Consider the following 23,107-nt stretch of genomic DNA (forward strand, 5'->3'; position numbering starts at 1 on the left):
TGGGCCAGGGCGCCGCGCACGCACGCAGGCACACGGCCCCGCGGCGGTTCGGCTGATGGGCAGGAATGGGAGCGGAACGGCATCCCTGACACCGTGGCTGCGGGGCCTGCGGCTGCCAGGGCTCCTGACGCAGCTCCAGGGCCTGCGCCCCTCCGGCGGGGTGGCTGCCTCGCCCCCACAGGCCGTGTGGCCCAGCTCCGAGTGCCTGTGTCCTCCTTCCGTCTGTGTGTGTGTGTGTGTGTCGTGGGCACCTGTGTCTGTGTCCCTGCCTGTGCGACGATGGGGTCCGGCGGCGCGGGCGGCCCCGGCTTGGCTTTGAGCCAGGCGGGCTGAAGGACAGGAGAGGCCAGGGGCCGGCCGGCGCCGGCCCCGGCCCGCGGCACACCCCCCCACCCCCCCGCAGCCCCCAGCCCCCAGCGAGCGGCCCGATGTGGGGCGGCGTGCCATCCGGGGAGCCGAGCGGCGGCGACGAGCCCGACAGGCCGGGGACGGGAGCGCGCCCGGGCTCCCGCGACAGACTCGGCTCCGGGGTGCGGGACGCGTCTTGGCCCCCACCCCCCGGCCCGGGCAGGCGCCCTCCGCCACCCCGGGCGCGGCGCGGGAGGCGGTCAGTCCATCAGTCGGGCCGGCAGGCGAGCATGCAGGCAGGCAGGCAGGCGTTCAGGCGGGCCGCACAGGGCGGGCGGAGGAGGGCTGAGGAGCGGCGGGCGCCTGGCCTGGAGAGAGGCGCAGAGCAGGCTCTTGGGGCGCCCAGCGGCAGCCACGGACGTCTACGGCCATACCACCCTGAACGCGCCCGATCTCGTCTGATCTCGGAAGCTAAGCAGGTTCGGGCCTGGTTAGTACTTGGATGGGAGACCGCCTGGGAATACCGGGTGCTGTAGGCTTTTTTTTCTTCGGCCTTCCTGTCCGTCCCTTTGCCGCCAACACCCCCCTCGCCCAACGCGGCGGCGGCGGCGGTGCCCTCCGGACCACCCCTGCCATGGCCCCCGCCCCGCCGGGACCACCGCAGGGCGCCGCGGGGCACCGAGGGCGCCCGCTGCACGGGCAGGACGCCACTACATACACCACACACCTCCTCTTCCTCCCAGCCCTTCAACGACGCCCACCCGCATCCTAGCCGGCCGCGCGTCCCAGGGGGCCGAGGGGGCCGAGGGGGCCCGAAGCGGCCCAGGGAGGGGACGGGGCGACAGCCGGAACCTCGGGGCTGGGGCGCGGGGGGGCGGTGCGGTCGCTGGGGGGAGACGGGTGGGGGCTGGATCCCGTCCTCGCAGGCCTGCGAGGCCCTCCGTGGGGCCGAGGGGGGGGTGGTTGGGGGCCGGGGGCCGGGGGCCGGGGGCCGGGCCTGCCTGCGGGCCCTCCTCGCCCCGCCCCAGGCCCCGCCCCCAGGCCCGCCCCCAGCCCCTAGCAATTCCCTGGCACCGCCCCCAGCGACCAAGCCACCCAGCCACCCGCAACACCCCCCCCACCTTCGGCCCGGGCCCGCCTGCACCTTCTCGCCGAAGGACATGCCCTCCGTCCCCCGCGGACCACCGTCCCTTCGGCCCTCAGCCCCGGGGTCCACGCTCCGCGTGCCCAGGACACCAACCAGATGGCCCGACCGCCGGGGGCCTCAGGCCCCCCGTTGGCGCCGGGCTCCGCGCTCCGTGACCCCGCGACAGCCAAGACCACGGCGACGCGGGGGCGGCCGGCACCCAGGCCCAAAGAGCCGCTCGGGACACAGCAAGACACACCACAGACACTCGCTCCGCGCCTGGGCCAGGGCGCCGCGCACGCACGCAGGCACACGGCCCCGCGGCGGTTCGGCTGATGGGCAGGAATGGGAGCGGAACGGCATCCCTGACACCGTGGCTGCGGGGCCTGCGGCTGCCAGGGCTCCTGACGCAGCTCCAGGGCCTGCGCCCCTCCGGCGGGGTGGCTGCCTCGCCCCCACAGGCCGTGTGGCCCAGCTCCGAGTGCCTGTGTCCTCCTTCCGTCTGTCTGTGTGTGTGTGTGTGTGTCGTGGGCACCTGTGTCTGTGTCCCTGCCTGTGCGACGATGGGGTCCGGCGGCGCGGGCGGCCCCGGCTTGGCTTTGAGCCAGGCGGGCTGAAGGACAGGAGAGGCCAGGGGCCGGCCGGCGCCGGCCCCGGCCCGCGGCACACCCCCCCACCCCCCCGCAGCCCCCAGCCCCCAGCGAGCGGCCCGATGTGGGGCGGCGTGCCATCCGGGGAGCCGAGCGGCGGCGACGAGCCCGACAGGCCGGGGACGGGAGCGCGCCCGGGCTCCCGCGACAGACTCGGCTCCGGGGTGCGGGACGCGTCTTGGCCCCCACCCCCCGGCCCGGGCAGGCGCCCTCCGCCACCCCGGGCGCGGCGCGGGAGGCGGTCAGTCCATCAGTCGGGCCGGCAGGCGAGCATGCAGGCAGGCAGGCAGGCGTTCAGGCGGGCCGCACAGGGCGGGCGGAGGAGGGCTGAGGAGCGGCGGGCGCCTGGCCTGGAGAGAGGCGCAGAGCAGGCTCTTGGGGCGCCCAGCGGCAGCCGCGGACGTCTACGGCCATACCACCCTGAACGCGCCCGATCTCGTCTGATCTCGGAAGCTAAGCAGGGTCGGGCCTGGTTAGTACTTGGATGGGAGACCGCCTGGGAATACCGGGTGCTGTAGGCTTTTTTTTCTTCGGCCTTCCTGTCCGTCCCTTTGCCGCCAACACCCCCCTCGCCCAACGCGGCGGCGGCGGCGGCGGCGGCGGCGGCGGCGGCGGTGCCCTCCGGACCACCCCTGCCATGGCCCCCGCCCCGCCGGGACCACCGCAGGGCGCCGCGGGGCACCGAGGGCGCCCGCTGCACGGGCAGGACGCCACTACATACACCACACACCTCCTCTTCCTCCCAGCCCTTCAACGACGCCCACCCGCATCCTAGCCGGCCGCGCGTCCCAGGGGGCCGAGGGGGCCGAGGGGGCCCGAAGCGGCCCAGGGAGGGGACGGGGCGACAGCCGGAACCTCGGGGCTGGGGCGCGGGGGGGCGGTGCGGTCGCTGGGGGGAGACGGGTGGGGGCTGGATCCCGTCCTCGCAGGCCTGCGAGGCCCTCCGTGGGGCCGAGGGGGGGGTGGTTGGGGGCCGGGGGCCGGGGGCCGGGCCTGCCTGCGGGCCCTCCTCGCCCCGCCCCAGGCCCCGCCCCCAGGCCCGCCCCCAGCCCCTAGCAATTCCCTGGCACCGCCCCCAGCGACCAAGCCACCCAGCCACCCGCAACACCCCCCCCACCTTCGGCCCGGGCCCGCCTGCACCTTCTCTCCGAAGGACATGCCCTCCGTCCCCCGCGGACCACCGTCCCTTCGGCCCTCAGCCCCGGGGTCCACGCTCCGCGTGCCCAGGACACCAACCAGATGGCCCGACCGCCGGGGGCCTCAGGCCCCCCGTTGGCGCCGGGCTCCGCGCTCCGTGACCCCGCGACAGCCAAGACCACGGCGACGCGGGGGCGGCCGGCACCCAGGCCCAAAGAGCCGCTCGGGACACAGCAAGACACACCACAGACACTCGCTCCGCGCCTGGGCCAGGGCGCCGCGCACGCACGCAGGCACACGGCCCCGCGGCGGTTCGGCTGATGGGCAGGAATGGGAGCGGAACGGCATCCCTGACACCGTGGCTGCGGGGCCTGCGGCTGCCAGGGCTCCTGACGCAGCTCCAGGGCCTGCGCCCCTCCGGCGGGGTGGCTGCCTCGCCCCCACAGGCCGTGTGGCCCAGCTCCGAGTGCCTGTGTCCTCCTTCCGTCTGTCTGTGTGTGTGTGTGTGTGTCGTGGGCACCTGTGTCTGTGTCCCTGCCTGTGCGACGATGGGGTCCGGCGGCGCGGGCGGCCCCGGCTTGGCTTTGAGCCAGGCGGGCTGAAGGACAGGAGAGGCCAGGGGCCGGCCGGCGCCGGCCCCGGCCCGCGGCACACCCCCCCACCCCCCCGCAGCCCCCAGCCCCCAGCGAGCGGCCCGATGTGGGGCGGCGTGCCATCCGGGGAGCCGAGCGGCGGCGACGAGCCCGACAGGCCGGGGACGGGAGCGCGCCCGGGCTCCCGCGACAGACTCGGCTCCGGGGTGCGGGACGCGTCTTGGCCCCCACCCCCCGGCCCGGGCAGGCGCCCTCCGCCACCCCGGGCGCGGCGCGGGAGGCGGTCAGTCCATCAGTCGGGCCGGCAGGCGAGCATGCAGGCAGGCAGGCAGGCGTTCAGGCGGGCCGCACAGGGCGGGCGGAGGAGGGCTGAGGAGCGGCGGGCGCCTGGCCTGGAGAGAGGCGCAGAGCAGGCTCTTGGGGCGCCCAGCGGCAGCCGCGGACGTCTACGGCCATACCACCCTGAACGCGCCCGATCTCGTCTGATCTCGGAAGCTAAGCAGGGTCGGGCCTGGTTAGTACTTGGATGGGAGACCGCCTGGGAATACCGGGTGCTGTAGGCTTTTTTTTCTTCGGCCTTCCTGTCCGTCCCTTTGCCGCCAACACCCCCCTCGCCCAACGCGGCGGCGGCGGCGGCGGCGGCGGCGGCGGCGGCGGTGCCCTCCGGACCACCCCTGCCATGGCCCCCGCCCCGCCGGGACCACCGCAGGGCGCCGCGGGGCACCGAGGGCGCCCGCTGCACGGGCAGGACGCCACTACATACACCACACACCTCCTCTTCCTCCCAGCCCTTCAACGACGCCCACCCGCATCCTAGCCGGCCGCGCGTCCCAGGGGGCCGAGGGGGCCGAGGGGGCCCGAAGCGGCCCAGGGAGGGGACGGGGCGACAGCCGGAACCTCGGGGCTGGGGCGCGGGGGGGCGGTGCGGTCGCTGGGGGGAGACGGGTGGGGGCTGGATCCCGTCCTCGCAGGCCTGCGAGGCCCTCCGTGGGGCCGAGGGGGGGGTGGTTGGGGGCCGGGGGCCGGGGGCCGGGCCTGCCTGCGGGCCCTCCTCGCCCCGCCCCAGGCCCCGCCCCCAGGCCCGCCCCCAGCCCCTAGCAATTCCCTGGCACCGCCCCCAGCGACCAAGCCACCCAGCCACCCGCAACACCCCCCCCACCTTCGGCCCGGGCCCGCCTGCACCTTCTCTCCGAAGGACATGCCCTCCGTCCCCCGCGGACCACCGTCCCTTCGGCCCTCAGCCCCGGGGTCCACGCTCCGCGTGCCCAGGACACCAACCAGATGGCCCGACCGCCGGGGGCCTCAGGCCCCCCGTTGGCGCCGGGCTCCGCGCTCCGTGACCCCGCGACAGCCAAGACCACGGCGACGCGGGGGCGGCCGGCACCCAGGCCCAAAGAGCCGCTCGGGACACAGCAAGACACACCACAGACACTCGCTCCGCGCCTGGGCCAGGGCGCCGCGCACGCACGCAGGCACACGGCCCCGCGGCGGTTCGGCTGATGGGCAGGAATGGGAGCGGAACGGCATCCCTGACACCGTGGCTGCGGGGCCTGCGGCTGCCAGGGCTCCTGACGCAGCTCCAGGGCCTGCGCCCCTCCGGCGGGGTGGCTGCCTCGCCCCCACAGGCCGTGTGGCCCAGCTCCGAGTGCCTGTGTCCTCCTTCCGTCTGTCTGTGTGTGTGTGTGTGTGTCGTGGGCACCTGTGTCTGTGTCCCTGCCTGTGCGACGATGGGGTCCGGCGGCGCGGGCGGCCCCGGCTTGGCTTTGAGCCAGGCGGGCTGAAGGACAGGAGAGGCCAGGGGCCGGCCGGCGCCGGCCCCGGCCCGCGGCACACCCCCCCACCCCCCCGCAGCCCCCAGCCCCCAGCGAGCGGCCCGATGTGGGGCGGCGTGCCATCCGGGGAGCCGAGCGGCGGCGACGAGCCCGACAGGCCGGGGACGGGAGCGCGCCCGGGCTCCCGCGACAGACTCGGCTCCGGGGTGCGGGACGCGTCTTGGCCCCCACCCCCCGGCCCGGGCAGGCGCCCTCCGCCACCCCGGGCGCGGCGCGGGAGGCGGTCAGTCCATCAGTCGGGCCGGCAGGCGAGCATGCAGGCAGGCAGGCAGGCGTTCAGGCGGGCCGCACAGGGCGGGCGGAGGAGGGCTGAGGAGCGGCGGGCGCCTGGCCTGGAGAGAGGCGCAGAGCAGGCTCTTGGGGCGCCCAGCGGCAGCCGCGGACGTCTACGGCCATACCACCCTGAACGCGCCCGATCTCGTCTGATCTCGGAAGCTAAGCAGGGTCGGGCCTGGTTAGTACTTGGATGGGAGACCGCCTGGGAATACCGGGTGCTGTAGGCTTTTTTTTCTTCGGCCTTCCTGTCCGTCCCTTTGCCGCCAACACCCCCCTCGCCCAACGCGGCGGCGGCGGCGGCGGCGGCGGCGGCGGCGGCGGTGCCCTCCGGACCACCCCTGCCATGGCCCCCGCCCCGCCGGGACCACCGCAGGGCGCCGCGGGGCACCGAGGGCGCCCGCTGCACGGGCAGGACGCCACTACATACACCACACACCTCCTCTTCCTCCCAGCCCTTCAACGACGCCCACCCGCATCCTAGCCGGCCGCGCGTCCCAGGGGGCCGAGGGGGCCGAGGGGGCCCGAAGCGGCCCAGGGAGGGGACGGGGCGACAGCCGGAACCTCGGGGCTGGGGCGCGGGGGGGCGGTGCGGTCGCTGGGGGGAGACGGGTGGGGGCTGGATCCCGTCCTCGCAGGCCTGCGAGGCCCTCCGTGGGGCCGAGGGGGGGGTGGTTGGGGGCCGGGGGCCGGGGGCCGGGCCTGCCTGCGGGCCCTCCTCGCCCCGCCCCAGGCCCCGCCCCCAGGCCCGCCCCCAGCCCCTAGCAATTCCCTGGCACCGCCCCCAGCGACCAAGCCACCCAGCCACCCGCAACACCCCCCCCACCTTCGGCCCGGGCCCGCCTGCACCTTCTCTCCGAAGGACATGCCCTCCGTCCCCCGCGGACCACCGTCCCTTCGGCCCTCAGCCCCGGGGTCCACGCTCCGCGTGCCCAGGACACCAACCAGATGGCCCGACCGCCGGGGGCCTCAGGCCCCCCGTTGGCGCCGGGCTCCGCGCTCCGTGACCCCGCGACAGCCAAGACCACGGCGACGCGGGGGCGGCCGGCACCCAGGCCCAAAGAGCCGCTCGGGACACAGCAAGACACACCACAGACACTCGCTCCGCGCCTGGGCCAGGGCGCCGCGCACGCACGCAGGCACACGGCCCCGCGGCGGTTCGGCTGATGGGCAGGAATGGGAGCGGAACGGCATCCCTGACACCGTGGCTGCGGGGCCTGCGGCTGCCAGGGCTCCTGACGCAGCTCCAGGGCCTGCGCCCCTCCGGCGGGGTGGCTGCCTCGCCCCCACAGGCCGTGTGGCCCAGCTCCGAGTGCCTGTGTCCTCCTTCCGTCTGTCTGTGTGTGTGTGTGTGTGTCGTGGGCACCTGTGTCTGTGTCCCTGCCTGTGCGACGATGGGGTCCGGCGGCGCGGGCGGCCCCGGCTTGGCTTTGAGCCAGGCGGGCTGAAGGACAGGAGAGGCCAGGGGCCGGCCGGCGCCGGCCCCGGCCCGCGGCACACCCCCCCACCCCCCCGCAGCCCCCAGCCCCCAGCGAGCGGCCCGATGTGGGGCGGCGTGCCATCCGGGGAGCCGAGCGGCGGCGACGAGCCCGACAGGCCGGGGACGGGAGCGCGCCCGGGCTCCCGCGACAGACTCGGCTCCGGGGTGCGGGACGCGTCTTGGCCCCCACCCCCCGGCCCGGGCAGGCGCCCTCCGCCACCCCGGGCGCGGCGCGGGAGGCGGTCAGTCCATCAGTCGGGCCGGCAGGCGAGCATGCAGGCAGGCAGGCAGGCGTTCAGGCGGGCCGCACAGGGCGGGCGGAGGAGGGCTGAGGAGCGGCGGGCGCCTGGCCTGGAGAGAGGCGCAGAGCAGGCTCTTGGGGCGCCCAGCGGCAGCCGCGGACGTCTACGGCCATACCACCCTGAACGCGCCCGATCTCGTCTGATCTCGGAAGCTAAGCAGGGTCGGGCCTGGTTAGTACTTGGATGGGAGACCGCCTGGGAATACCGGGTGCTGTAGGCTTTTTTTTCTTCGGCCTTCCTGTCCGTCCCTTTGCCGCCAACACCCCCCTCGCCCAACGCGGCGGCGGCGGCGGCGGCGGCGGCGGCGGCGGCGGTGCCCTCCGGACCACCCCTGCCATGGCCCCCGCCCCGCCGGGACCACCGCAGGGCGCCGCGGGGCACCGAGGGCGCCCGCTGCACGGGCAGGACGCCACTACATACACCACACACCTCCTCTTCCTCCCAGCCCTTCAACGACGCCCACCCGCATCCTAGCCGGCCGCGCGTCCCAGGGGGCCGAGGGGGCCGAGGGGGCCCGAAGCGGCCCAGGGAGGGGACGGGGCGACAGCCGGAACCTCGGGGCTGGGGCGCGGGGGGGCGGTGCGGTCGCTGGGGGGAGACGGGTGGGGGCTGGATCCCGTCCTCGCAGGCCTGCGAGGCCCTCCGTGGGGCCGAGGGGGGGGTGGTTGGGGGCCGGGGGCCGGGGGCCGGGCCTGCCTGCGGGCCCTCCTCGCCCCGCCCCAGGCCCCGCCCCCAGGCCCGCCCCCAGCCCCTAGCAATTCCCTGGCACCGCCCCCAGCGACCAAGCCACCCAGCCACCCGCAACACCCCCCCCACCTTCGGCCCGGGCCCGCCTGCACCTTCTCTCCGAAGGACATGCCCTCCGTCCCCCGCGGACCACCGTCCCTTCGGCCCTCAGCCCCGGGGTCCACGCTCCGCGTGCCCAGGACACCAACCAGATGGCCCGACCGCCGGGGGCCTCAGGCCCCCCGTTGGCGCCGGGCTCCGCGCTCCGTGACCCCGCGACAGCCAAGACCACGGCGACGCGGGGGCGGCCGGCACCCAGGCCCAAAGAGCCGCTCGGGACACAGCAAGACACACCACAGACACTCGCTCCGCGCCTGGGCCAGGGCGCCGCGCACGCACGCAGGCACACGGCCCCGCGGCGGTTCGGCTGATGGGCAGGAATGGGAGCGGAACGGCATCCCTGACACCGTGGCTGCGGGGCCTGCGGCTGCCAGGGCTCCTGACGCAGCTCCAGGGCCTGCGCCCCTCCGGCGGGGTGGCTGCCTCGCCCCCACAGGCCGTGTGGCCCAGCTCCGAGTGCCTGTGTCCTCCTTCCGTCTGTGTGTGTGTGTGTGTGTCGTGGGCACCTGTGTCTGTGTCCCTGCCTGTGCGACGATGGGGTCCGGCGGCGCGGGCGGCCCCGGCTTGGCTTTGAGCCAGGCGGGCTGAAGGACAGGAGAGGCCAGGGGCCGGCCGGCGCCGGCCCCGGCCCGCGGCACACCCCCCCACCCCCCCGCAGCCCCCAGCCCCCAGCGAGCGGCCCGATGTGGGGCGGCGTGCCATCCGGGGAGCCGAGCGGCGGCGACGAGCCCGACAGGCCGGGGACGGGAGCGCGCCCGGGCTCCCGCGACAGACTCGGCTCCGGGGTGCGGGACGCGTCTTGGCCCCCACCCCCCGGCCCGGGCAGGCGCCCTCCGCCACCCCGGGCGCGGCGCGGGAGGCGGTCAGTCCATCAGTCTGGCCGGCAGGCGAGCACGCAGGCAGGCAGGCAGGCGTTCAGGCGGGCCGCACAGGGCGGGCGGAGGAGGGCTGAGGAGCGGCGGGCGTCTGGCCTGGAGAGAGGCGCAGAGCAGGCTCTTGGGGCGCCCAGCGGCAGCCGCGGACGTCTACGGCCATACCACCCTGAACGCGCCCGATCTCGTCTGATCTCGGAAGCTAAGCAGGGTCGGGCCTGGTTAGTACTTGGATGGGAGACCGCCTGGGAATACCGGGTGCTGTAGGCTTTTTTTTCTTCGGCCTTCCTGTCCGTCCCTTTGCCGCCAACACCCCCCTCGCCCAACGCGGCGGCGGCGGCGGCGGCGGCGGCGGCGGTGCCCTCCGGACCACCCCTGCCATGGCCCCCGCCCCGCCGGGACCACCGCAGGGCGCCGCGGGGCACCGAGGGCGCCCGCTGCACGGGCAGGACGCCACTACATACACCACACACCTCCTCTTCCTCCCAGCCCTTCAACGACGCCCACCCGCATCCTAGCCGGCCGCGCGTCCCAGGGGGCCGAGGGGGCCGAGGGGGCCCGAAGCGGCCCAGGGAGGGGACGGGGCGACAGCCGGAACCTCGGGGCTGGGGCGCGGGGGGGCGGTGCGGTCGCTGGGGGGAGACGGGTGGGGGCTGGATCCCGTCCTCGCAGGCCTGCGAGGCCCTCCGTGGGGCCGAGGGGGGGGTGGTCGGGGGCCGGGGGCCTGGGGCCGGGCCTGCCTGCGGGCCCTCCTCGCCCCGCCCCAGGCCCCGCCCCCAGGCCCGCCCCCAGCCCCTAGCAATTCCCTGGCACCGCCCCCAGCGACCAAGCCACCCAGCCACCCGCAACACCCCCCCCACCTTCGGCCCGGGCCCGCCTGCACCTTCTCTCCGAAGGACATGCCCTCCGTCCCCCGCGGACCACCGTCCCTTCGGCCCTCAGCCCCGGGGTCCACGCTCCGCGTGCCCAGGACACCAACCAGATGGCCCGACCGCCGGGGGCCTCAGGCCCCCCGTTGGCGCCGGGCTCCGCGCTCCGTGACCCCGCGACAGCCAAGACCACGGCGACGCGGGGGCGGCCGGCACCCAGGCCCAAAGAGCCGCTCGGGACACAGCAAGACACACCACAGACACTCGCTCCGCGCCTGGGCCAGGGCGCCGCGCACGCACGCAGGCACACGGCCCCGCGGCGGTTCGGCTGATGGGCAGGAATGGGAGCGGAACGGCATCCCTGACACCGTGGCTGCGGGGCCTGCGGCTGCCAGGGCTCCTGACGCAGCTCCAGGGCCTGCGCCCCTCCGGCGGGGTGGCTGCCTCGCCCCCACAGGCCGTGTGGCCCAGCTCCGAGTGCCTGTGTCCTCCTTCCGTCTGTCTGTGTGTGTGTGTGTCGTGGGCACCCGTGTCTGTGTCCCTGCCTGTGCGACGATGGGGTCCGGCGGCGCGGGCGGCCCCGGCTTGGCTTTGAGCCAGGCGGGCTGAAGGACAGGAGAGGCCAGGGGCCGGCCGGCGCCGGCCCCGGCCCGCGGCACACCCCCCCACCCCCCCGCAGCCCCCAGCCCCCAGCGAGCGGCCCGATGTGGGGCGGCGTGCCATCCGGGGAGCCGAGCGGCGGCGACGAGCCCGACAGGCCGGGGACGGGAGCGCGCCCGGGCTCCCGCGACAGACTCGGCTCCGGGGTGCGGGACGCGTCTTGGCCCCCACCCCCCGGCCCGGGCAGGCGCCCTCCGCCACCCCGGGCGCGGCGCGGGAGGCGGTCAGTCCATCAGTCGGGCCGGCAGGCGAGCATGCAGGCAGGCAGGCAGGCAGGCGTTCAGGCGGGCCGCACAGGGCGGGCGGAGGAGGGCTGAGGAGCGGCGGGCGCCTGGCCTGGAGAGAGGCGCAGAGCAGGCTCTTGGGGCGCCCAGCGGCAGCCGCGGACGTCTACGGCCATACCACCCTGAACGCGCCCGATCTCGTCTGATCTCGGAAGCTAAGCAGGGTCGGGCCTGGTTAGTACTTGGATGGGAGACCGCCTGGGAATACCGGGTGCTGTAGGCTTTTTTTTCTTCGGCCTTCCTGTCCGTCCCTTTGCCGCCAACACCCCCCTCGCCCAACGCGGCGGCGGCGGCGGCGGCGGCGGCGGCGGCGGCGGTGCCCTCCGGACCACCCCTGCCATGGCCCCCGCCCCGCCGGGACCACCGCAGGGCGCCGCGGGGCACCGAGGGCGTCCGCTGCACGGGCAGGACGACACTACATACACCACACACCTCCTCTTCCTCCCAGCCCTTCAACGACGCCCACCCGCATCCTAGCCGGCCGCGCGTCCCAGGGGGCCGAGGGGGCCGAGGGGGCCCGAAGCGGCCCAGGGAGGGGACGGGGCGACAGCCGGAACCTCGGGGCTGGGGCGCGGGGGGGCGGGGCGGTCGCTGGGGGGAGACGGGTGGGGGCTGGATCCCGTCCTCGCAGGCCTGCGAGGCCCTCCGTGGGGCCGAGGGGGGGGTGGTCGGGGGCCGGGGGCCAGGGGCCGGGCCTGCCTGCGGGCCCTCCTCGCCACGCCCCAGGCCCCGCCCCCAGGCCCGCCCCCAGCCCCTAGCAATTCCCTGGCACCGCCCCCAGCGACCAAGCCACCCAGCCACCCGCAACACCCCCCCCACCTTCGGCCCGGGCCCGCCTGCACCTTCTCTCCGAAGGACATGCCCTCCGTCCCCCGCGGACCACCGTCCCTTCGGCCCTCAGCCCCGGGGTCCACGCTCCGCGTGCCCAGGACACCAACCAGATGGCCCGACCGCCGGGGGCCTCAGGCCCCCCGTTGGCGCCGGGCTCCGCGCTCCGTGACCCCGCGACAGCCAAGACCACGGCGACGCGGGGGCGGCCGGCACCCAGGCCCAAAGAGCCGCTCGGGACACAGCAAGACACACCACAGACACTCGCTCCGCGCCTGGGCCAGGGCGCCGCGCACGCACGCAGGCACACGGCCCCGCGGCGGTTCGGCTGATGGGCAGGAATGGGAGCGGAACGGCATCCCTGACACCGTGGCTGCGGGGCCTGCGGCTGCCAGGGCTCCTGACGCAGCTCCAGGGCCTGCGCCCCTCCGGCGGGGTGGCTGCCTCGCCCCCACAGGCCGTGTGGCCCAGCTCCGAGTGCCTGTGTCCTCCTTCCGTCTGTGTGTGTGTGTGTGTGTCGTGGGCACCTGTGTCTGTGTCCCTGCCTGTGCGACGATGGGGTCCGGCGGCGCGGGCGGCCCCGGCTTGGCTTTGAGCCAGGCGGGCTGAAGGACAGGAGAGGCCAGGGGCCGGCCGGCGCCGGCCCCGGCCCGCGGCACACCCCCCCACCCCCCCGCAGCCCCCAGCCCCCAGCGAGCGGCCCGATGTGGGGCGGCGTGCCATCCGGGGAGCCGAGCGGCGGCGACGAGCCCGACAGGCCGGGGACGGGAGCGCGCCCGGGCTCCCGCGACAGACTCGGCTCCGGGGTGCGGGACGCGTCTTGGCCCCCACCCCCCGGCCCGGGCAGGCGCCCTCCGCCACCCCGGGCGCGGCGCGGGAGGCGGTCAGTCCATCAGTCGGGCCGGCAGGCGAGCATGCAGGCAGGCAGGCAGGCGTTCAGGCGGGCCGCACAGGGCGGGCGGAGGAGGGCTGAGGAGCGGCGGGCGTCTGGCCTGGAGAGAGGCGCAGAGCAGGCTCTTGGGGCGCCCAGCGGCAGCCGCGGACGTCTACGGCCATACCACCCTGAACGCGCCCGATCTCGTCTGATCTCGGAAGCTAAGCAGGGTCGGGCCTGGTTAGTACTTGGATGGGAGACCGCCTGGGAATACCGGGTGCTGTAGGCTTTTTTTTCTTCGGCCTTCCTGTCCGTCCCTTTGCCGCCAACACCCCCCTCGCCCAACGCGGCGGCGGCGGCGGCGGCGGCGGCGGCGGCGGCGGTGCCCTCCGGACCACCCCTGCCATGGCCCCCGCCCCGCCGGGACCACCGCAGGGCGCCGCGGGGCACCGAGGGCGCCCGCTGCACGGGCAGGACGCCACTACATACACCACACACCTCCTCTTCCTCCCAGCCCTTCAACGACGCCCACCCGCATCCTAGCCGGCCGCGCGTCCCAGGGGGCCGAGGGGGCCGAGGGGGCCCGAAGCGGCCCAGGGAGGGGACGGGGCGACAGCCGGAACCTCGGGGCTGGGGCGCGGGGGGGCGGTGCGGTCGCTGGGGGGAGACGGGTGGGGGCTGGATCCCGTCCTCGCAGGCCTGCGAGGCCCTACGTGGGGCCGAGGGGGGGGTGGTTGGGGGCCGGGGGCCGGGGGCCGGGCCTGCCTGCGGGCCCTCCTCGCCCCGCCCCAGGCCCCGCCCCCAGGCCCGCCCCCAGCCCCTAGCAATTCCCTGGCACCGCCCCCAGCGACCAAGCCACCCAGCCACCCGCAACACCCCCCCCACCTTCGGCCCGGGCCCGCCTGCACCTTCTCTCCGAAGGACATGCCCTCCGTCCCCCGCGGACCACCGTCCCTTCGGCCCTCAGCCCCGGGGTCCACGCTCCGCGTGCCCAGGACACCAACCAGATGGCCCGACCGCCGGGGGCCTCAGGCCCCCCGTTGGCGCCGGGCTCCGCGCTCCGTGACCCCGCGACAGCCAAGACCACGGCGACGCGGGGGCGGCCGGCACCCAGGCCCAAAGAGCCGCTCGGGACACAGCAAGACACACCACAGACACTCGCTCCGCGCCTGGGCCAGGGCGCCGCGCACGCACGCAGGCACACGGCCCCGCGGCGGTTCGGCTGATGGGCAGGAATGGGAGCGGAACGGCATCCCTGACACCGTGGCTGCGGGGCCTGCGGCTGCCAGGGCTCCTGACGCAGCTCCAGGGCCTGCGCCCCTCCGGCGGGGTGGCTGCCTCGCCCCCACAGGCCGTGTGGCCCAGCTCCGAGTGCCTGTGTCCTCCTTCCGTCTGTCTGTGTGTGTGTGTGTCGTGGGCACCTGTGTCTGTGTCCCTGCCTGTGCGACGATGGGGTCCGGCGGCGCGGGCGGCCCCGGCTTGGCTTTGAGCCAGGCGGGCTGAAGGACAGGAGAGGCCAGGGGCCGGCCGGCGCCGGCCCCGGCCCGCGGCACACCCCCCCACCCCCCCGCAGCCCCCAGCCCCCAGCGAGCGGCCCGATGTGGGGCGGCGTGCCATCCGGGGAGCCGAGCGGCGGCGACGAGCCCGACAGGCCGGGGACGGGAGCGCGCCCGGGCTCCCGCGACAGACTCGGCTCCGGGGTGCGGGACGCGTCTTGGCCCCCACCCCCCGGCCCGGGCAGGCGCCCTCCGCCACCCCGGGCGCGGCGCGGGAGGCGGTCAGTCCATCAGTCGGGCCGGCAGGCGAGCATGCAGGCAGGCAGGCAGGCGTTCAGGCGGGCCGCACAGGGCGGGCGGAGGAGGGCTGAGGAGCGGCGGGCGCCTGGCCTGGAGAGAGGCGCAGAGCAGGCTCTTGGGGCGCCCAGCGGCAGCCGCGGACGTCTACGGCCATACCACCCTGAACGCGCCCGATCTCGTCTGATCTCGGAAGCTAAGCAGGGTCGGGCCTGGTTAGTACTTGGATGGGAGACCGCCTGGGAATACCGGGTGCTGTAGGCTTTTTTTTCTTCGGCCTTCCTGTCCGTCCCTTTGCCGCCAACACCCCCCTCGCCCAACGCGGCGGCGGCGGCGGCGGCGGCGGCGGCGGTGCCCTCCGGACCACCCCTGCCATGGCCCCCGCCCCGCCGGGACCACCGCAGGGCGCCGCGGGGCACCGAGGGCGCCCGCTGCACGGGCAGGACGCCACTACATACACCACACACCTCCTCTTCCTCCCAGCCCTTCAACGACGCCCACCCGCATCCTAGCCGGCCGCGCGTCCCAGGGGGCCGAGGGGGCCGAGGGGGCCCGAAGCGGCCCAGGGAGGGGACGGGGCGACAGCCGGAACCTCGGGGCTGGGGCGCGGGGGGGCGGTGCGGTCGCTGGGGGGAGACGGGTGGGGGCTGGATCCCGTCCTCGCAGGCCTGCGAGGCCCTCCGTGGGGCCAAGGGGGGGGTGGTTGGGGGCCGGGGGCCGGGGGCCGGGCCTGCCTGCGGGCCCTCCTCGCCCCGCCCCAGGCCCCGCCCCAGGCCCCGCCCCCAGGCCCGCCCCCAGCCCCTAGCAATTCCCTGGCACCGCCCCCAGCGACCAAGCCACCCAGCCACCCGCAACACCCCCCCCACCTTCGGCCCGGGCCCGCCTGCACCTTCTCTCCGAAGGACATGCCCTCCGTCCCCCGCGGACCACCGTCCCTTCGGCCCTCAGCCCCGGGGTCCACGCTCCGCGTGCCCAGGACACCAACCAGATGGCCCGACCGCCGGGGGCCTCAGGCCCCCCGTTGGCGCCGGGCTCCGCGCTCCGTGACCCCGCGACAGCCAAGACCACGGCGACGCGGGGGCGGCCGGCACCCAGGCCCAAAGAGCCGCTCGGGACACAGCAAGACACACCACAGACACTCGCTCCGCGCCTGGGCCAGGGCGCCGCGCACGCACGCAGGCACACGGCCCCGCGGCGGTTCGGCTGATGGGCAGGAATGGGAGCGGAACGGCATCCCTGACACCGTGGCTGCGGGGCCTGCGGCTGCCAGGGCTCCTGACGCAGCTCCAGGGCCTGCGCCCCTCCGGCGGGGTGGCTGCCTCGCCCCCACAGGCCGTGTGGCCCAGCTCCGAGTGCCTGTGTCCTCCTTCCGTCTGTCTGTGTGTGTGTGTGTGTGTGTCGTGGGCACCTGTGTCTGTGTCCCTGCCTGTGCGACGATGGGGTCCGGCGGCGCGGGCGGCCCCGGCTTGGCTTTGAGCCAGGCGGGCTGAAGGACAGGAGAGGCCAGGGGCCGGCCGGCGCCGGCCCCGGCCCGCGGCACACCCCCCCACCCCCCCGCAGCCCCCAGCCCCCAGCGAGCGGCCCGATGTGGGGCGGCGTGCCATCCGGGGAGCCGAGCGGCGGCGACGAGCCCGACAGGCCGGGGACGGGAGCGCGCCCGGGCTCCCGCGACAGACTCGGCTCCGGGGTGCGGGACGCGTCTTGGCCCCCACCCCCCGGCCCGGGCAGGCGCCCTCCGCCACCCCGGGCGCGGCGCGGGAGGCGGTCAGTCCATCAGTCGGGCCGGCAGGCGAGCATGCAGGCAGGCAGGCAGGCGTTCAGGCGGGCCGCACAGGGCGGGCGGAGGAGGGCTGAGGAGCGGCGGGCGCCTGGCCTGGAGAGAGGCGCAGAGCAGGCTCTTGGGGCGCCCAGCGGCAGCCGCGGACGTCTACGGCCATACCACCCTGAACGCGCCCGATCTCGTCTGATCTCGGAAGCTAAGCAGGGTCGGGCCTGGTTAGTACTTGGATGGGAGACCGCCTGGGAATACCGGGTGCTGTAGGCTTTTTTTTCTTCGGCCTTCCTGTCCGTCCCTTTGCCGCCAACACCCCCCTCGCCCAACGCGGCGGCGGCGGCGGCGGCGGCGGCGGCGGCGGCGGCGTGCCCTCCGGACCACCCCTGCCATGGCCCCCGCCCCGCCGGGACCACCGCAGGGCGCCGCGGGGCACCGAGGGCGCCCGCTGCACGGGCAGGACGCCACTACATACACCACACACCTCCTCTTCCTCCCAGCCCTTCAACGACGCCCACCCGCATCCTAGCCGGCCGCGCGTCCCAGGGGGCCGAGGGGGCCGAGGGGGCCCGAAGCGGCCCAGGGAGGGGACGGGGCGACAGCCGGAACCTCGGGGCTGGGGCGCGGGGGGGCGGTGCGGTCGCTGGGGGGAGACGGGTGGGGGCTGGATCCCGTCCTCGCAGGCCTGCGAGGCCCTCCGTGGGGCCGAGGGGGGGGTGGTTGGGGGCCGGGGGCCGGGGGCCGGGCCTGCCTGCGGGCCCTCCTCGCCCCGCCCCAGGCCCCGCCCCCAGGCCCGCCCCCAGCCCCTAGCAATTCCCTGGCACCGCCCCCAGCGACCAAGCCACCCAGCCACCCGCAACACCCCCCCCACCTTCGGCCCGGGCCCGCCTGCACCTTCTCTCCGAAGGACATGCCCTCCGTCCCCCGCGGACCACCGTCCCTTCGGCCCTCAGCCCCGGGGTCCACGCTCCGCGTGCCCAGGACACCAACCAGATGGCCCGACCGCCGGGGGCCTCAGGCCCCCCGTTGGCGCCGGGCTCCGCGCTCCGTGACCCCGCGACAGCCAAGACCACGGCGACGCGGGGGCGGCCGGCACCCAGGCCCAAAGAGCCGCTCGGGACACAGCAAGACACACCACAGACACTCGCTCCGCGCCTGGGCCAGGGCGCCGCGCACGCACGCAGGCACACGGCCCCGCGGCGGTTCGGCTGATGGGCAGGAATGGGAGCGGAACGGCATCCCTGACACCGTGGCTGCGGGGCCTGCGGCTGCCAGGGCTCCTGACGCAGCTCCAGGGCCTGCGCCCCTCCGGCGGGGTGGCTGCCTCGCCCCCACAGGCCGTGTGGCCCAGCTCCGAGTGCCTGTGTCCTCCTTCCGTCTGTCTGTGTGTGTGTGTGTGTGTCGTGGGCACCTGTGTCTGTGTCCCTGCCTGTGCGACGATGGGGTCCGGCGGCGCGGGCGGCCCCGGCTTGGCTTTGAGCCAGGCGGGCTGAAGGACAGGAGAGGCCAGGGGCCGGCCGGCGCCGGCCCCGGCCCGCGGCACACCCCCCCACCCCCCCGCAGCCCCCAGCCCCCAGCGAGCGGCCCGATGTGGGGCGGCGTGCCATCCGGGGAGCCGAGCGGCGGCGACGAGCCCGACAGGCCGGGGACGGGAGCGCGCCCGGGCTCCCGCGACAGACTCGGCTCCGGGGTGCGGGACGCGTCTTGGCCCCCACCCCCCGGCCCGGGCAGGCGCCCTCCGCCACCCCGGGCGCGGCGCGGGAGGCGGTCAGTCCATCAGTCGGGCCGGCAGGCGAGCATGCAGGCAGGCAGGCAGGCGTTCAGGCGGGCCGCACAGGGCGGGCGGAGGAGGGCTGAGGAGCGGCGGGCGCCTGGCCTGGAGAGAGGCGCAGAGCAGGCTCTTGGGGCGCCCAGCGGCAGCCGCGGACGTCTACGGCCATACCACCCTGAACGCGCCCGATCTCGTCTGATCTCGGAAGCTAAGCAGGGTCGGGCCTGGTTAGTACTTGGATGGGAGACCGCCTGGGAATACCGGGTGCTGTAGGCTTTTTTTTCTTCGGCCTTCCTGTCCGTCCCTTTGCCGCCAACACCCCCCTCGCCCAACGCGGCGGCGGCGGCGGCGGCGGCGGCGGCGGCGGCGGTGCCCTCCGGACCACCCCTGCCATGGCCCCCGCCCCGCCGGGACCACCGCAGGGCGCCGCGGGGCACCGAGGGCGCCCGCTGCACGGGCAGGACGCCACTACATACACCACACACCTCCTCTTCCTCCCAGCCCTTCAACGACGCCCACCCGCATCCTAGCCGGCCGCGCGTCCCAGGGGGCCGAGGGGGCCGAGGGGGCCCGAAGCGGCCCAGGGAGGGGACGGGGCGACAGCCGGAACCTCGGGGCTGGGGCGCGGGGGGGCGGTGCGGTCGCTGGGGGGAGACGGGTGGGGGCTGGATCCCGTCCTCGCAGGCCTGCGAGGCCCTCCGTGGGGCCGAGGGGGGGGTGGTTGGGGGCCGGGGGCCGGGGGCCGGGCCTGCCTGCGGGCCCTCCTCGCCCCGCCCCAGGCCCCGCCCCCAGGCCCGCCCCCAGCCCCTAGCAATTCCCTGGCACCGCCCCCAGCGACCAAGCCACCCAGCCACCCGCAACACCCCCCCCACCTTCGGCCCGGGCCCGCCTGCACCTTCTCTCCGAAGGACATGCCCTCCGTCCCCCGCGGACCACCGTCCCTTCGGCCCTCAGCCCCGGGGTCCACGCTCCGCGTGCCCAGGACACCAACCAGATGGCCCGACCGCCGGGGGCCTCAGGCCCCCCGTTGGCGCCGGGCTCCGCGCTCCGTGACCCCGCGACAGCCAAGACCACGGCGACGCGGGGGCGGCCGGCACCCAGGCCCAAAGAGCCGCTCGGGACACAGCAAGACACACCACAGACACTCGCTCCGCGCCTGGGCCAGGGCGCCGCGCACGCACGCAGGCACACGGCCCCGCGGCGGTTCGGCTGATGGGCAGGAATGGGAGCGGAACGGCATCCCTGACACCGTGGCTGCGGGGCCTGCGGCTGCCAGGGCTCCTGACGCAGCTCCAGGGCCTGCGCCCCTCCGGCGGGGTGGCTGCCTCGCCCCCACAGGCCGTGTGGCCCAGCTCCGAGTGCCTGTGTCCTCCTTCCGTCTGTCTGTGTGTGTGTGTGTGTGTCGTGGGCACCTGTGTCTGTGTCCCTGCCTGTGCGACGATGGGGTCCGGCGGCGCGGGCGGCCCCGGCTTGGCTTTGAGCCAGGCGGGCTGAAGGACAGGAGAGGCCAGGGGCCGGCCGGCGCCGGCCCCGGCCCGCGGCACACCCCCCCACCCCCCCGCAGCCCCCAGCCCCCAGCGAGCGGCCCGATGTGGGGCGGCGTGCCATCCGGGGAGCCGAGCGGCGGCGACGAGCCCGACAGGCCGGGGACGGGAGCGCGCCCGGGCTCCCGCGACAGACTCGGCTCCGGGGTGCGGGACGCGTCTTGGCCCCCACCCCCCGGCCCGGGCAGGCGCCCTCCGCCACCCCGGGCGCGGCGCGGGAGGCGGTCAGTCCATCAGTCGGGCCGGCAGGCGAGCACGCAGGCAGGCAGGCAGGCGTTCAGGCGGGCCGCACAGGGCGGGCGGAGGAGGGCTGAGGAGCGGCGGGCGCCTGGCCTGGAGAGAGGCGCAGAGCAGGCTCTTGGGGCGCCCAGCGGCAGCCGCGGACGTCTACGGCCATACCACCCTGAACGCGCCCGATCTCGTCTGATCTCGGAAGCTAAGCAGGGTCGGGCCTGGTTAGTACTTGGATGGGAGACCGCCTGGGAATACCGGGTGCTGTAGGCTTTTTTTTCTTCGGCCTTCCTGTCCGTCCCTTTGCCGCCAACACCCCCCTCGCCCAACGCGGCGGCGGCGGCGGTGCCCTCCGGACCACCCCTGCCATGGCCCCCGCCCCGCCGGGACCACCGCAGGGCGCCGCGGGGCACCGAGGGCGCCCGCTGCACGGGCAGGACGCCACTACATACACCACACACCTCCTCTTCCTCCCAGCCCTTCAACGACGCCCACCCGCATCCTAGCCGGCCGCGCGTCCCAGGGGGCCGAGGGGGCCGAGGGGGCCCGAAGCGGCCCAGGGAGGGGACGGGGCGACAGCCGGAACCTCGGGGCTGGGGCGCGGGGGGGCGGTGCGGTCGCTGGGGGGAGACGGGTGGGGGCTGGATCCCGTCCTCGCAGGCCTGCGAGGCCCTCCGTGGGGCCAAGGGGGGGGTGGTTGGGGGCCGGGGGCCGGGGGCCGGGCCTGCCTGCGGGCCCTCCTCGCCCCGCCCCAGGCCCCGCCCCAGGCCCCGCCCCCAGGCCCGCCCCCAGCCCCTAGCAATTCCCTGGCACCGCCCCCAGCGACCAAGCCACCCAGCCACCCGCAACACCCCCCCCACCTTCGGCCCGGGCCCGCCTGCACCTTCTCTCCGAAGGACATGCCCTCCGTCCCCCGCGGACCACCGTCCCTTCGGCCCTCAGCCCCGGGGTCCACGCTCCGCGTGCCCAGGACACCAACCAGATGGCCCGACCGCCGGGGGCCTCAGGCCCCCCGTTGGCGCCGGGCTCCGCGCTCCGTGACCCCGCGACAGCCAAGACCACGGCGACGCGGGGGCGGCCGGCACCCAGGCCCAAAGAGCCGCTCGGGACACAGCAAGACACACCACAGACACTCGCTCCGCGCCTGGGCCAGGGCGCCGCGCACGCACGCAGGCACACGGCCCCGCGGCGGTTCGGCTGATGGGCAGGAATGGGAGCGGAACGGCATCCCTGACACCGTGGCTGCGGGGCCTGCGGCTGCCAGGGCTCCTGACGCAGCTCCAGGGCCTGCGCCCCTCCGGCGGGGTGGCTGCCTCGCCCCCACAGGCCGTGTGGCCCAGCTCCGAGTGCCTGTGTCCTCCTTCCGTCTGTCTGTGTGTGTGTGTGTGTGTGTCGTGGGCACCTGTGTCTGTGTCCCTGCCTGTGCGACGATGGGGTCCGGCGGCGCGGGCGGCCCCGGCTTGGCTTTGAGCCAGGCGGGCTGAAGGACAGGAGAGGCCAGGGGCCGGCCGGCGCCGGCCCCGGCCCGCGGCACACCCCCCCACCCCCCCGCAGCCCCCAGCCCCCAGCGAGCGGCCCGATGCGGGGCGGCGTGCCATCCGGGGAGCCGAGCGGCGGCGACGAGCCCGACAGGCCGGGGACGGGAGCGCGCCCGGGCTCCCGCGACAGACTCGGCTCCGGGGTGCGGGACGCGTCTTGGCCCCCACCCCCCGGCCCGGGCAGGCGCCCTCCGCCACCCCGGGCGCGGCGCGGGAGGCGGTCAGTCCATCAGTCGGGCCGGCAGGCGAGCATGCAGGCAGGCAGGCAGGCGTTCAGGCGGGCCGCACAGGGCGGGCGGAGGAGGGCTGAGGAGCGGCGGGCGCCTGGCCTGGAGAGAGGCGCAGAGCAGGCTCTTGGGGCGCCCAGCGGCAGCCGCGGACGTCTACGGCCATACCACCCTGAACGCGCCCGATCTCGTCTGATCTCGGAAGCTAAGCAGGGTCGGGCCTGGTTAGTACTTGGATGGGAGACCGCCTGGGAATACCGGGTGCTGTAGGCTTTTTTTTCTTCGGCCTTCCTGTCCGTCCCTTTGCCGCCAACACCCCCCTCGCCCAACGCGGCGGCGGCGGCGGCGGCGGCGGCGGCGGCGGCGGTGCCCTCCGGACCACCCCTGCCATGGCCCCCGCCCCGCCGGGACCACCGCAGGGCGCCGCGGGGCACCGAGGGCGCCCGCTGCACGGGCAGGACGCCACTACATACACCACACACCTCCTCTTCCTCCCAGCCCTTCAACGACGCCCACCCGCATCCTAGCCGGCCGCGCGTCCCAGGGGGCCGAGGGGGCCGAGGGGGCCCGAAGCGGCCCAGGGAGGGGACGGGGCGACAGCCGGAACCTCGGGGCTGGGGCGCGGGGGGGCGGTGCGGTCGCTGGGGGGAGACGGGTGGGGGCTGGATCCCGTCCTCGCAGGCCTGCGAGGCCCTCCGTGGGGCCGAGGGGGGGGTGGTTGGGGGCCGGGGGCCGGGGGCCGGGCCTGCCTGCGGGCCCTCCTCGCCCCGCCCCAGGCCCCGCCCCCAGGCCCGCCCCCAGCCCCTAGCAATTCCCTGGCACCGCCCCCAGCGACCAAGCCACCCAGCCACCCGCAACACCCCCCCCACCTTCGGCCCGGGCCCGCCTGCACCTTCTCTCCGAAGGACATGCCCTCCGTCCCCCGCGGACCACCGTCCCTTCGGCCCTCAGCCCCGGGGTCCACGCTCCGCGTGCCCAGGACACCAACCAGATGGCCCGACCGCCGGGGGCCTCAGGCCCCCCGTTGGCGCCGGGCTCCGCGCTCCGTGACCCCGCGACAGCCAAGACCACGGCGACGCGGGGGCGGCCGGCACCCAGGCCCAAAGAGCCGCTCGGGACACAGCAAGACACACCACAGACACTCGCTCCGCGCCTGGGCCAGGGCGCCGCGCACGCACGCAGGCACACGGCCCCGCGGCGGTTCGGCTGATGGGCAGGAATGGGAGCGGAACGGCATCCCTGACACCGTGGCTGCGGG

General features: G+C 76.4%; 13 non-coding genes across 13 annotated transcripts; all 13 read left to right on the forward strand.

Annotated features, from left to right (window-relative positions):
• Positions 1 to 768: 768 nt before the first annotated feature.
• Positions 769 to 887, forward strand: LOC140629352 (5S ribosomal RNA). The gene has a single exon (XR_012027187.1). It is a non-coding gene; the product is annotated as a 5S ribosomal RNA (ribosomal RNA).
• Positions 888 to 2,526: 1,639 nt separating this feature from the next.
• Positions 2,527 to 2,645, forward strand: LOC140629266 (5S ribosomal RNA). Its single transcript, XR_012027103.1, has one exon. It is a non-coding gene; the product is annotated as a 5S ribosomal RNA (ribosomal RNA).
• Positions 2,646 to 4,298: 1,653 nt separating this feature from the next.
• Positions 4,299 to 4,417, forward strand: LOC140629277 (5S ribosomal RNA). The gene has a single exon (XR_012027114.1). It is a non-coding gene; the product is annotated as a 5S ribosomal RNA (ribosomal RNA).
• Positions 4,418 to 6,070: 1,653 nt separating this feature from the next.
• Positions 6,071 to 6,189, forward strand: LOC140629289 (5S ribosomal RNA). The gene has a single exon (XR_012027125.1). It is a non-coding gene; the product is annotated as a 5S ribosomal RNA (ribosomal RNA).
• A 1,653-nt stretch (positions 6,190 to 7,842) lies between these two features.
• On the forward strand, positions 7,843 to 7,961 carry LOC140629300 (5S ribosomal RNA). Its single transcript, XR_012027136.1, has one exon. It is a non-coding gene; the product is annotated as a 5S ribosomal RNA (ribosomal RNA).
• A 1,649-nt stretch (positions 7,962 to 9,610) lies between these two features.
• On the forward strand, positions 9,611 to 9,729 carry LOC140629312 (5S ribosomal RNA). Its single transcript, XR_012027148.1, has one exon. It is a non-coding gene; the product is annotated as a 5S ribosomal RNA (ribosomal RNA).
• A 1,647-nt stretch (positions 9,730 to 11,376) lies between these two features.
• Positions 11,377 to 11,495, forward strand: LOC140629323 (5S ribosomal RNA). Its single transcript, XR_012027159.1, has one exon. It is a non-coding gene; the product is annotated as a 5S ribosomal RNA (ribosomal RNA).
• Positions 11,496 to 13,144: 1,649 nt separating this feature from the next.
• Positions 13,145 to 13,263, forward strand: LOC140629334 (5S ribosomal RNA). The gene has a single exon (XR_012027170.1). It is a non-coding gene; the product is annotated as a 5S ribosomal RNA (ribosomal RNA).
• A 1,649-nt stretch (positions 13,264 to 14,912) lies between these two features.
• On the forward strand, positions 14,913 to 15,031 carry LOC140629347 (5S ribosomal RNA). The gene has a single exon (XR_012027182.1). It is a non-coding gene; the product is annotated as a 5S ribosomal RNA (ribosomal RNA).
• A 1,661-nt stretch (positions 15,032 to 16,692) lies between these two features.
• LOC140629357 (5S ribosomal RNA) lies at positions 16,693 to 16,811 on the forward strand. The gene has a single exon (XR_012027192.1). It is a non-coding gene; the product is annotated as a 5S ribosomal RNA (ribosomal RNA).
• A 1,655-nt stretch (positions 16,812 to 18,466) lies between these two features.
• Positions 18,467 to 18,585, forward strand: LOC140629358 (5S ribosomal RNA). Its single transcript, XR_012027193.1, has one exon. It is a non-coding gene; the product is annotated as a 5S ribosomal RNA (ribosomal RNA).
• Positions 18,586 to 20,238: 1,653 nt separating this feature from the next.
• Positions 20,239 to 20,357, forward strand: LOC140629360 (5S ribosomal RNA). The gene has a single exon (XR_012027195.1). It is a non-coding gene; the product is annotated as a 5S ribosomal RNA (ribosomal RNA).
• A 1,646-nt stretch (positions 20,358 to 22,003) lies between these two features.
• On the forward strand, positions 22,004 to 22,122 carry LOC140629361 (5S ribosomal RNA). Its single transcript, XR_012027196.1, has one exon. It is a non-coding gene; the product is annotated as a 5S ribosomal RNA (ribosomal RNA).
• Positions 22,123 to 23,107: the final 985 nt, after the last annotated feature.

This window comes from Canis lupus (assembly GCF_048164855.1).
Source record: "Canis lupus baileyi chromosome 4 unlocalized genomic scaffold, mCanLup2.hap1 SUPER_4_unloc_1, whole genome shotgun sequence".
In the NCBI taxonomy this organism is placed as follows: domain Eukaryota; kingdom Metazoa; phylum Chordata; class Mammalia; order Carnivora; family Canidae; genus Canis; species Canis lupus.